Here is a 13,382-nt window from a genome sequence, read left to right on the forward strand (position 1 = left end):
AAGTCTTTAAAGGCACAGTGATGCTAGGCTACAGTCCGCAGCAGCGCTGTCGCCTATCCACAAACATGCTGTTCTGCCGGAGCACGCCAGGGGGTCGAAGGAGGGAAACAGGTATCACGGAGACTCTGGCGTCAACAACATGTTTATAGGAGGCAGCGGGGCACGGACACGCGCTACACACACGTTAGAGGGAGGTCCATAAACCTGTTTGGACTTCCCAACAAGAAGTTCAAAGGCAGGCAGGCAGGCAGACAGATCAAGTCACAGATAGCCTACACAAATACCCATGGATAGCCCTATTATATTACATTTTCATTTCATCATTTTCACGGCAAGTGCATTTGAATGTTCAGGACATAATGTAACTGAGATGACTTGAGTACACATTCTCCTGGAACATGTACTTTCAGCATGTCTAGGGGAAAAGGTGGGTATAACCCTTATCTGTGTATACACTCTACTGCACTACTGCACTCAAGGCTGAAAAACATCTCTGTGTTTCATCATCACAGCTCTGAAGAAATGTCTACCTCTCAGAGCAGAATTAAAATGTAACAGTGTAAAGTGACATTATAGTTAGTTAATAAAGCTTCTGCTGTATTTTTGTTTTGTCTTCATTTTCTTTGTTCTTAAACAGCGTACACTTATGCTCATTTCAACACTAGTAGAAAACACAGCCATAAAATCGGAATAATTGCTTTGATGAGAAGAGAAAACATAATGCTTTGTCACTTGCTCCCCCTTGAGACAAAACAAAACATTATTTAAACAAAATATCCATGGGGATACATTTTCACTTGCAGCTCACTTCTTTCAAGCTGGTCATGGTGTGATTTGCCTGGGATAGAAAAGTCAAACAGCTTCATAAGGGGGAGATTGGAAAAAATCAAAAGAGAACTCAGTATACCACCACATTTTTGTATGACTGGCTTTGAATTTTGTGATAAAACCCCTCCTGTAACCTCTCCTACAGGGGTCCTGCACATATGATAACACAGATTTTTTTAATGATATTACATCTTTAGGATCATCAGTTTTAACATTGAAATCTTCTATTCCTAGACAAGACTCCTGCCATCTAACATGGTTTCCCCAGTGGATGGTATGAAAGCAACCTGGATGCCACATCCTGTAAAACTCGTAGAGCAGCACATTGCTTTTGTTGGTGTGTGGAAATCAAACTCGACAGAAGCGGCACTCAATGTGTTTGCTCTTTTTCTGTTTATTCATGATTTCTACAAAGCCCACTCGAGAGAATCACCAAGTTTTGGACAGATAAGGTTTGTGTACACATGCTGCTCATATTTTAAAACTGCCACACCTTACTCAAAGGTATGTACCATGCACTCAAGGCTGAATAGATTTCTTCTGCCATCTAATATCTTCCAGAATCAGCTCCGATGACTTGAGCACCACAGACCACTCTTAAAGGCTCAGATGGCTCACGCACTGAAACCAAATCTCCAATTTAACTACCTCAAAGCATTAACTCCTGTAAAAGACCCATAAATTATCACACATTGATTTTTCCATTTACATAAATGTCTTTTAGAGTAAGAGAGAATTATTTTTGTCTATACCTCATTTTGTAGTCAAATCCACAAAGTTCCACTTGACACCTCAAAATATTTTGCTGCAGATTTGTTATTGTTGGTATTGTGAAAATCTCCTGTAGTACAAGTTTTAAAGGGTTAGAGGGCATGATAGGTGCGGCTCCAGAAGCTATTGAAGGGGGAAATAATTTAATAAAATAATTCACGTGTTATTTTCACTGGCATAGCCCAAACATTATTTATTAACGAGAACGGCTACCTCCAAAAGGTAGAAAACCAAGACTAGTGGGTGGTGCCAAACCAAACAAACAGATGTGCTATATGATACAGTACTGATTTTCATATACTGAAATCATCCTGGATACTGTCACAGTCACCATCCCCATTTTTTTTTTCTAATTTGTTCTCTACATAGCTGTACATTGCTGTAATATATTAAAGAATAGGACCATTCCCACTATCTTATATCTAACTATGGGAGATATTAATGGAGTCTGAACAATCTGAGGGGCATAAACAAAGAACAAAAAAAAACATTTAGTGGTTTTCTCTTTAATCAGTGCACCACCTCCAGCCACAAAAAGACAAAATAAGATTTAATGTTTTCTATTTCTATTTGCTATTCTATGTTGTCTTCTTGCCTCTATACCTCAAAAACACAGCTTTGACTTTGTCTCAGTCCACACAAGAGCCTAAGGTGATAAAACACTAAACACTAAACTTCTCACATGACTCTCTCTCTCTCTCTCTCTTTCTCTCTCTCTCTCTCATTCTCTCTGTGTGTGTGTGTGTGTATGTGTGTGTGCGTTACTATACACATGATGGAAGAGAGCAAGGGAAGGCAGAAACATAGAGATAAGGAAATCGAGTGAGAGGGAAGTTGTAACATAATAGTCATCTTCATGCTGAATGATGATGTGTGTGTCCATACCACTGAATTTAGAAAGAAATGACCGGCACGCCAAATATATGCACTAATATGCCTTCAGCAGCAGCAACAGACAAACAGGTTTCAGCCCTCTGCCATCATCAGTGTCTGGTTGCACTGGGAGGTAGTGAGACACATAAGCTGTCAATCAATTAATCAATCAATCACGTATTCAAATATACTTCACAGCCATATTAAATCTTTGGTGTTTGGGTTGCCTTCCTATTTAAGACACACCACTGACTTGAATAAAATTAGTTTTGAACACCACCTAAGTTTTTTGGTGGATCTGACTCACAAAACTAGTACTTTAAATTTGAGAATGCATTTTTTCTACAAAGCCAAAGAGTCATTATGGTGAGCGCATGCGTGCCTAATTATGCCAATTAATTTCTGGGAAAATCTGAAGAAGATTATGTGTATAACAAAAAAAGAAACACATTTTCTCCATTATTGAGATGTTGGCTTAGATTCATTGATGATATTTTTTTCTTTTTTAAGGGCATTGAGGGCCAATTAGAGGATTTTAAGGTTTATATCAACTCAAGAATGCTCTCTATAAATGTTCCCGGTAGAGAAGCAGAGGCTTTTCTGGATGTTTAGGCTAGTAACACTGAGCTGGCTCCAAACATCTGTATTTCGCAAGAAAACTGATAAGCATAACTATCTTGATCATCATCCATCCAGCCTGAAGAAAGGTTTGCCTTATAGCCAGCTATTGAGAGTCAGTACAGATGAATTGTTTGAGAAATAGTCTTTTTTCTTTGAAAGGGTCATGAGGACACAGTACTTAAAGAGTGTATGCAGATGGCCTGTAATTCAGAGTGGGCTGGATCACTGATTCCCAGACCCCCTCACTCCAAAGATCAAAGTAACATTTTAGTTACTACCTTTTCTGCCTCTTCTCTGCAAATCAAAAAATGTTTTCCGGAAGCACTGGCACATTTTATCAGGTGATTCTTGTGTGGGCCACGCCTTCTCTAATCCCTCCAGTATTTGCATAAAAACATGCCATAAATTTGGGAGACAGTTTGGTAAGAACAGATTGCCAAGTGGATCATCAACAATTCTAGTCTAGTCTCCCTCCAGGGAATTTCCCATGCAATCATTGTATGGATAATGCTATGATAAAAGGAGATGGCCTTTTACATCTGCATACAGGGGAAAAAAAGGTCAAAGGTGTGTATGTTTTGAGAAGTTCTTGTGGGTTATATTATGTTGGCAAAATGAAAAGGGAGTTAAAAGTCAGAATATCTGAAGATAAAAGTAATATAAGAAAGCATGATGAAAAATCCCCAGTGGCAGGACAGTTTAATTCTACAGGACATGAGGTTTGTTCCTTAAAGGTCCAGTGCAATGAAAATTGCATTTCTCAACTTCATGGTATAATTTAACACAGGACCTGTTCGTGTAAAGTTATCCAAATGATTATAACTGTCAGCATTGAAATTTGACTAACACCCTTTGAAAAACTTTCCCTCGGGTTGTCAACAGAACCAGATTTAGAATTCCAATTTACTTCCTGGTGTAAATGATGTCACTTACACCCAGGTTTTAATGAATGCTGGACAGCATGCATAGTTAATCAGGTGTCCGATAGTCTGTCAGACCCAGCCAGCTACTTCCCAAACTAGCCAAAATATCTGTGCCTCCGTAGTTACTGGGTGCCGAAGTTCTAACACTGGATATTTGTTCCCCAAAGACAGAAATATTGTCATGCAGTGGAGGCACAGTCATGAGGCAGGCTCGGCTCTCACTCAGTTCTACCATCTTTGTATCGTCTAACTATCAAAAACTGAAAAAAATTATGTTCATTGTGTTAGAAATCAACATCAAACTTTTCCTGACTGAGTTGAAACCATTGCACTGGATCTTTAAGGTTACACGGCATAGAATTAGTGAAGCCTTTGAACTGGGGAGATGATTCAGACCTGTAAACTGAACATCTGAGGAGTTTGAATGAAGTGGTTGGGATGCTTTCTGTGACCTACTAACTTTTAAGATGTTTACCTATAGTGTGCTTTTGTAGAATGGAGGCTTATAGGTAGACCTCTGAATATTGTATGACAAATTTCTTGGGTTAATTTTGTTGTATGGTATCAGCTTGTTGTGCCTAGTGGTGCACAGTGAAACTGAATACAGTATCTGTTGGACCTTGCACCCATTCTAAGATATATTCTTTGACGTTTGAACCTGTTGGATTTGTGCACGCTGTTCCCTAATCTCTATTGTCCATGCCCACTCCCCTATGAGCAGCGGGTTCCATGGGAGTCCAGCCTGAGCTCCTACATGCACAGGAACCGCTGTCACTTTTGATGAACTGGCCAGACTGACCTTGCCTGACCAGTCAAGACCAGACCGGCCAGCAAGCCCATCAGTAACAGCGGCATCATAAGTGTACATGGGTAATATAATAGCACTATTCAATAAGGCACAAGGGGAAGCAGAGAGGGAGAGGGGTTGGGTTAGGGTACTGAAGCTTGTTATAACTTGCATGTGATTCAGTCAACAACCCCTTAGGAGCCTTCAACTCCGCACCAGACTCTCATATCACAACTAGCCTTTGTTCCCCCACCATGTATAAACAGTATCAAATCTGTTTTAAACACCCTCTAAGACCAACGAAGCGGCAAGAGTTTGTTTACAACAGAAAGTTGGAAACTTTATAGTCTTTGCGGGCTATCACATGAACACAAACAACATCAATACCAGACAGCAATATTTGCTGTTCTCTCTTTTTGGACAAGAATGATAGGGCCATTCTTGGCAACATTATTGAAAAAAACAAAAAACAAAACAGTAGATAGACACCATTAAAGCATACTGTAGGAGGCAAAATACTGTTTAGATGACATTCTTTAACACAAAGTTACTTATGTCAGAAGAAGCCATGTCAGAAGATTTTTAATTTTAGTTTTTAATTTGAGAGTGCAGTACTAATTAACCTTGAAAGCGCAGGTGGGAAAACAAAAATGGACAGAGTGAAATGTTTGATCATAGTAGCCATTCGTATACACACAACCTCTAATAAATGGAAAAATAGTGAAATTAATTTTCATTTTGCCTGACCCTTGCGGTTCCCAGGACCCCATATTCAGAGCGACTCTTTTAAAAGAGAGGTTAAATAGGTTGCAATAAAAAAAATGAAAACTTATCACTTGTAGTACTCTATGGTGTGAATTGTCAACTTGGCACTTCCTTCAATTTTATGCATATCGCATGAACTTACTGCCATCTCTGCCAAATAGAATGCCCTGTTTGTTATGTGCCATAAAACTATCAGCGTGGTACTAATAGACTGCAATGAACATGTCAGAGAGCCACGAGAGAGGAAATGCCAGGTCTGACACTTCTGCACTGTAATATTGTCTGATACTCCACATCTACAGCGGGGAGGTCCATCTGTCAGTGATGTATCACCCAGCACACATCAAGTCCAGTTTCCCAGGGAGGGAGGCCATTTTTAGACGCATTTATGACTGAGATATTACTATTGAAACTGTGACTTTGAGAGAGGAAGTAGTTTTGTGTTGGCTGGATGATTTATTCCGCCATGGATGTTTTGATGTTTTGATGTTTTGCTGAAGACAGGTTGCTCGGATATGAACCGGAGATAGATAATATAATTCCCTCCTTGGCTTTTTGTTTTTGTTTTAAATAACTCGGAAACACACAGGTGAAAAGCAGCCTGTGAAAATAAGCTGTAAAAGTGCCCCTGCAGCAGTCCCTACAGGCCTAGTCTGCCTATACCAATATTGACACAACCAGTGTTAGTGCAGTATAACAGCGTAGGAATATAAATACAATGCAGTAACTTCTTCTGAGCATTAAACCACCCACTTATAGTATGAAAATGAATGTCAAAACTGAAGTACGGTATGTGGTGACTCTTGTCAGGTAAGTCATAGCTGATAGCCAAATTAGCCTGAAACAGAAGGGAAATTTCTTGGTCTTTCCCCACAGACAGGGAAGACATTATATTCCAGCCTACTGTATATTCATTATCCACACTTGGTCCATCCACACTGGTAGATGATTATTCATACATATGCCCCAGTTATTATGTGTTAATTTGTGTGACATTAATGTGCAATAATCACAGTTTATGTCAAAGGGAAAAATTGTTAAGGGCAATAAACTGCTTTTATTTGTTTTCCCATATATTACAGTTTATTATCAGACCTGCATCTTAGTGAGTCTTATGTATATGATCTTCTACTGGTGACTTGCTGTCTTAAAGATTTTAAAGCCTGTGTCCCTTGAACTGCAATGTATCCCAGTACACTTGGCTTGACATCACCACCTTTTCCTTGTTGAATGTTGGGTGAAAAGGAGGATACCACATTCTTTCAAGAATAGATCCAAGTGGTGGAGTCTCAGTTTCCCTGGAAAAAGTCAACAGTGCATGAGAAAATGGTGTGTGTGTGTGTGTGTGTGTGTGTGTGTGTGTGTGTGTGTGTGTGTGCGTGGCATGTGAAGGAGTTAATCGGTTTGTGGATCACGGAGGGATTAGGAGCTGCTCAGCTGGTTAGAATGATCCTTGCTGCAAAACTGCATGTTCACAGATCCAAGTGACAGCCAAACTGGATGACTGGTAAACAACTGTCTTACACACTTGAATGCACACATGCTCGCACACACACACACACACACACACACACACACACACACATAAACATATACACATACACACGCGCACGCAGCGTTACACACACAGAAAGAAACGTTTTCTCTCTGGCTCTAAACTGCTAAACTGCAAGAAACTGGTATTCAAATATGCATATGGTTTGAGTTCAGTTTCGCACACACCTCCAATATCACAATGACCCCACAAATGCTGAAGAAGTATTTGATTCCTTATACCAGGGCATTTGATCTAGTTATTCACAGTGGTTTTCCAGTCAGGCTGTGTTTATCTGTGAGTGACAACACTCAGTTGATAGTAAATGAACATCGTAACAAAGATGTCTAAACAATTTCATGGACTTTTTACACTAAGATTATCCATCAAAGCATACCCATTAAGATTGCTTTGGGTGACTGCTAAGCCATAAATATAAAAAAAAAAGAAAAAGAAAAAATTATAGATTACGACCACCATAGCAAAACGCTCAGCAATTTTATAGTTGTGAAAGGAGAATTGACACCCTGTAAACCACTAAATTCATTAGTTGTGTTGTGTATGAATATTTTAAAAAAGATTCCACAAATAGCAAAATAATTATTCCCGCTGCTGCACACATAAAGTTACATGCTGGTGTAAATTTTAGACATTGAACCATGGTACACTTTATATTGTACAGAAACAGAGGTTTTTAACCCTTAAAGCAAGTTGACTAAGAACATAGGTTATCTAGTCCAAAGTATTGCAGGGAGGTGCAGGTGTGAGAGAGATAAGTCTGTGTCCATGTTATGTCTGTGTTTATGTTCATATGTTTTGAACTTGTTTCACATATAACATACAATAGCATATGCCATTTGGTGTGCAGTACCTTGCATTTTCAGTATGCAGGACCTCAGTAGGAATCAAATTCCTAACCATGTTACTGTTAGTGCCAATCTCTAGCCATTCCTGTTGAGCTATACTAGACCAGGACTTGAGTGATACTCAAGTGTTACTTTGTATCGTTTCCCTTGAAAGAAAGACGATGTGTTTGATGAGCGGAGCCCCAGCCTGAGCGCTGCCTGAGCTAAATCATTAAAGCTGCAACATGACTGGCATTGCCATGCAGTCTAATGTGCCAGGTCACTCTGCAGGATTGAAAATCATCTCCACAACCAAGATCAGTCTATAAAGTCCTAAAGCACCCAAGGCAAATGGATGAAATTGCTCTGGCTGAGAAGTTGTTATATGTTTGGTTCACACCACACAGAGGGCATATGATGGTCATGGTTTGAAAGAATCTGAGAGAGGGACAATGCACTTGGTCAGCTGGCGACTCCAGAGAGTATATTTCTGTCAGTCTGGCATATGAAAGGAGTGTATCATCCCCCCTAAGCCTTAGGCTCCTACAGACCACCGAGACAGCCCACTGTCACTGATCACATGAATAGAAGAGTGTCATCCCCAGGCCACGGCTACAAATTCAGAAAGCACATGACTACTACACAGGCTCAGTAGCACGCAACACACATCCACACACACAGGCAAATGCAAACATCGCAAACGTACTCACAGAAATGATTGTGCAAGAACAGATCTATGTAAAGACACACACATACACTCAAAAAAAAAAAAAAAAACCCACACAAACACACACATGCAGAATTGCTTTGAGTAAACATTTTCGGATCCAGGTCAAATCCCCAGGAAGCAACAATGAGGCACAGTGTTGGAGACCCACAGACATAACATGGGGAAAGGGGCAACTACAAAAAAATAAGACAAACAGTTCTCGCTCTGTCCAGATCTTCCCAGGATGCCTGTGTGCAAATGGCATGGGGTCTTAGCTATAGCTGGGTAACTGTGGAGGCAGAGGGCATAGAATGTGTGACCTGCTGCCTGGGTGTGTCTGCCTGTTTCAGTCTGCTTGGCTTATTTGTCCACTAACAGTGGCAGGGGGCAGACGGGGCAAAATGAAACCAGTTAGAAAAGATACAGTCCTTTTTTGATTCAGTACCAACTGGGTACCATCCTTCAGAACTGGGGAAATACTGTAATATGAGGCATAGTGGGCACATGAATGTTTAAGTATACAATGTGTGGCTTGAGTGGTGTAGGGAACCATGGAACTGAATAGCAGGGTGTCTTGTATCCTCACCAGTCACCACCAGACCAAGACCAAAGGAATGAACTTTTGGTCAAACCCTGTAGTTTTTTTATTTATTTATTTTACACATGTCTTGCAGTCTCTACATGCTTGTCCCCTCCCTTCTCCATTTTTTAACCTTATTTCTTTTATTTTATTTATGTTTTTTCTTTACTTAAGTTCTGCCTTTGTTATTAGCTTTCGATTATACATTTGTCCTTCTGTATCTTCTTATTTTGCTTTATCTTACTTTATCTTATTTACAAATATATTTAATAGCTCCCTTGGTGCCTATAAATCAATAAATAATTGTTGACAAAAAAAACAACAACCTATAGGCCTGGTATTTGAGCTGTGGGGGGCCTCTATTTCAATTAATTCCAGTTCCATGGTATCCCAAGAAAATTAATTTAAAATTTTATGAGCTAAGGTTTATGACATCTGGGCACATAGAATTGATATAAAACTATAATTTAAAAAATATATGGTTGACAAACAGAAAATAAACTTGTTTTTTGTAAATCCTGAAAGGTTGATGGTGATCATTTTGAATCACTAAGTATTCACCTAAAAACAGTGAAAGATTAGACTGAAAGATATACAAAATAAGTTGAACTCTAGCCTATTTTCTATGTGATTTCTTTAATTAAAAACGAATGTCAAGCCCTCCACAAGACAGACAGATTTACCTGTGGTCTGAGTCTTGGCCTGCTCAGTGACTGCTGACCTTTCCCCCTAAACAGACATGGGACTAATTAAGAACAGAAGACTTCTGGCTGTTTTGACATCTGCAGCACAGCTTCAGAAGAACAGTTTGCGGCCATTTAATTTAACACATGATAGTAATCAGGTGAGCAAACATATTCACATGTCTGTTGTAAAAAGATAAGAGATGACATTTAGGAAGTGATAATTCAATAAGAACCTGCATGAAATATCAGCTATGTACATGGGCAGATCTGATATTCCATCAACTATAAGATATCAGCCTGTTTCTTACATTTATTTAAATTGCTTTTCTTCTAGGCTATCATGTATTTTTGCAGAAAAGACTAGACCAAACACAAAGTGGTTTGGAGGCCTGTACTGTCCCAGCCTAGAGCAGTCTCATATGATACTGAAAGCAAACCTTCTTCACAGTCATGAGTTAGCAGTTTTTCTTAAGTTACTGCCTTGCAGCAAGTTGAACACAACAAGGTCTATATAATTATACAGCTACAAATCAACGTGGATCAAATTTTGGCGTGTGTGTGTGTGTGTGTGTGTGTGTGTGTGTGTGTTACTGTGTGTGTGTGCATGTGCATATTTGTATGTTTCATAGTGTGATTTTTTTTTCTTTTTCTGGAAACATAATGTCACACACGATGATGCAGCAAATGTAGGACAGGTCAAGGAAAGGCAGATTAGGAGGTTAAAGGGTAATAGTAGTGTTTTTGTTGCCTCGCTTGTTGTGACTGCTGTTTATTTTCCTGCACTCGTGTGACAAATCAATGGCGGTATCTCTTACAGAGGTGGTGTTTAATCTGGATATGATGCTCCCTGTTAAACAAAAGCCTGGGAAGCACGGGTCCTCAGAGAGGGGCTTGAAATGGGATACGGGCCTTGAGGACACACTGGGGCCAAGAGACAAATCCATTTTGCAGTAGAGCTGTCCAAACACCGGCCAGCCCAGGACGCACTCTCCCAGCGGAGCGGAGTATGGAGACCGCATGGTCGGCCGCATGGCGTCGAGTTTCACAAAGGAGACTGATGTTACATATCAAACAAACCAAAGAGATTACTAATCTAATTGTCTCACACTCACTCATGCAGCCAAATATATCAAAATCAGATTCCCTCTCACTCTCATAAAGTAAAACACGATACAATCAAATTTCGCGCAATCTCTTTCATGAGTTATGATCTGGTAAGGTCTCGCTTAGTCTTTCCATGTTGTTAAAAGAGATCTTTATTTTTCATTTTAAATCGAATCCAGTGTCAGTTAGGTTCTCAAAACATTTTGTAAATGCACCACAGGTTATTGGCCGGTCCATTGTTTACAAAACATATAGGGTATTCAGCCCTCATTAGCATTTCAAAGAATGAATTGTTCCTATGCTAAGGTAGGGTCAACCAGAACAACCATATGTTTTTTTTTCTTTGTGCTAACTTGCCCAGCAGTTGTTTACTATAGATTTGTTTCAGGCCACTTTTGACGCCAGTTGACATAGGCCGTAACACTCCAGGGCACCAACTGTCCTGTGCATCTCATTGCATTTGCTTGAGAAATGAAACAAACTTGGTGAACCATATCAGCAGCACATCACATCACCCCATAAGTAAACGTGTAGACAAAGTTAATGGCCTAATGTGTTTCTTTGTCTCATCCCCCACTCCCTTAGCAAGAATGTTATCGTTACAGTATTACAGCATTTGTGAGGTTAGAGGATGATTTGCTTAGCATTAAATTTAAGTGTGTGTGTGTGTGTGTGTGTGCGTTCGTGCGTGCGTGTGTGTGTGTGTGTGTGTGTGTGTGTGTGTGTGTGTGTTTGTGTTTGTGGTGTAAAATGGGTGTTGGCTGTATCCAAAAGTCTCCAATCCATGTTTTGATTTCCCTGTGAGTATTAGCAGTCAGATAAATAAAAATGTCTCCAATTCCATTTTTTAATTTCTTGTGTATGCTGGCAGGTTTTATATGTCTCCAACTGCATGTTTTGATATATAATGACAGAGCAACTTTTTTATTGCATTTGGATTGAGGCTGGCCTTTAAATCTTTGGATGTAATTGAGGAAATAAATCTTGGAAGGATGCACAACTCTGGAATAAACATCCATAAATACAGCAGTTCAGTCAAACTTACAGTTATTTTATTGCTGCATCTTATCTTGCAAAGCACAATGCTTTGCATGCTTGTCTCACGTTAAGCAAAGTTCATTGCATGGTGCATTTGTTTTCATTATGGAGGGATCATCCCTATGACCTGCACACCATGAGGAATTGTATTTTTCTTTGGGGAAAAAAGGGTCCCAGAGAGCAGTTCCTGGCACAGTTGTTTCTTTTTAAATGAATACAAAACATTGAAAAATTATAATTCTGTCATATTTAGACATAATAGAGGTCTCCCCTGCTCGGTGCCCTCTGCAGGCCTCTACTGGCTGAGTGGAATTCAGCCCATGAAAACACTTCACTCTGCTTTACTGCCTGCTTTACCGACAGCTTCACTCTCAATTAATTCTCTGAGCCCCAATGTAAAAATTCTTTTCATTTTTGGCCTGGGCAAAAGCATTTCCCTACCCCAGCAGTTTATAGAATTTCTACTGTGTGAGAAACTGATTGTAAACTTTCAACTGTTGTTCCTTAGCAGGGCAGATATATTTACCAGCACCCTCAAGCACAGTTCTTGGAATAGTGACTATCATTACCAGTCCAACTCACACATACAGTGCAAGCTCCTCTTGGCTCTCCCTTGCAGCTGTAGTTTGCATCAGGTATTGACACCTCTTTGTAGCAGCATAGGTCTGCCTTAAGGGTTTAACAGTTTGAGCAAATAGAAAGAAATTTGAAGCAAAGCTAAGCTAAGCAAACCTGTAAAACAAGACCGAGATAGCTTGCTGTACAATGAATACAAGATTAACAGTAGAAATGTGCAGATGAAGAAATTATAAGAATGATGGACAGTATATTGATGTCATTAAAATATTTTTAACTGACAAAAACAGCAGCTTGTCTTTACCATAATCTATTTAACTATGATTCTTCTATGATTATCTTCCAGTAAACATCATGTCACTCATTATTCAGAAAGAATAAAGCTCTGACAAGTTTGAAACATCAACATTGCCTTATGAAATGGCTTCAAACCGCTTTTCTCCCAGGTCCCTGCCAAACAAAAAGGCACATAGTATTTTCTAGATACTACTTCCCTCTAGTGGAAACAAATGGCAATGACAGTGTTAGGCTCTGCAAATGATGTGGAGCCTTTTTGGGATTTTCAGTTGGTTGAACTGTCATTACATAATCTCAACCTCAACCCCACACACCGCCATTGACAGGAGATGCTGAAGTGGCATATTTTTTCTCACAGCAGTTTGTGCTGTCTGTGGTCAAACTAATTAGTAACCTCACAATGGTGTTACTGCCCTCTAATGGTAATCTTTTAGATTGTAATTGC

This window comes from Centroberyx affinis, unplaced genomic scaffold (assembly GCF_046629955.1).
Source record: "Centroberyx affinis isolate AG114_WGS23_722 - 3 ecotype Tasmania unplaced genomic scaffold, CSIRO-AGI_Caff_v1 ptg003390l_1, whole genome shotgun sequence".
Taxonomy (NCBI): Eukaryota; Metazoa; Chordata; class Actinopteri; order Beryciformes; family Berycidae; genus Centroberyx; species Centroberyx affinis.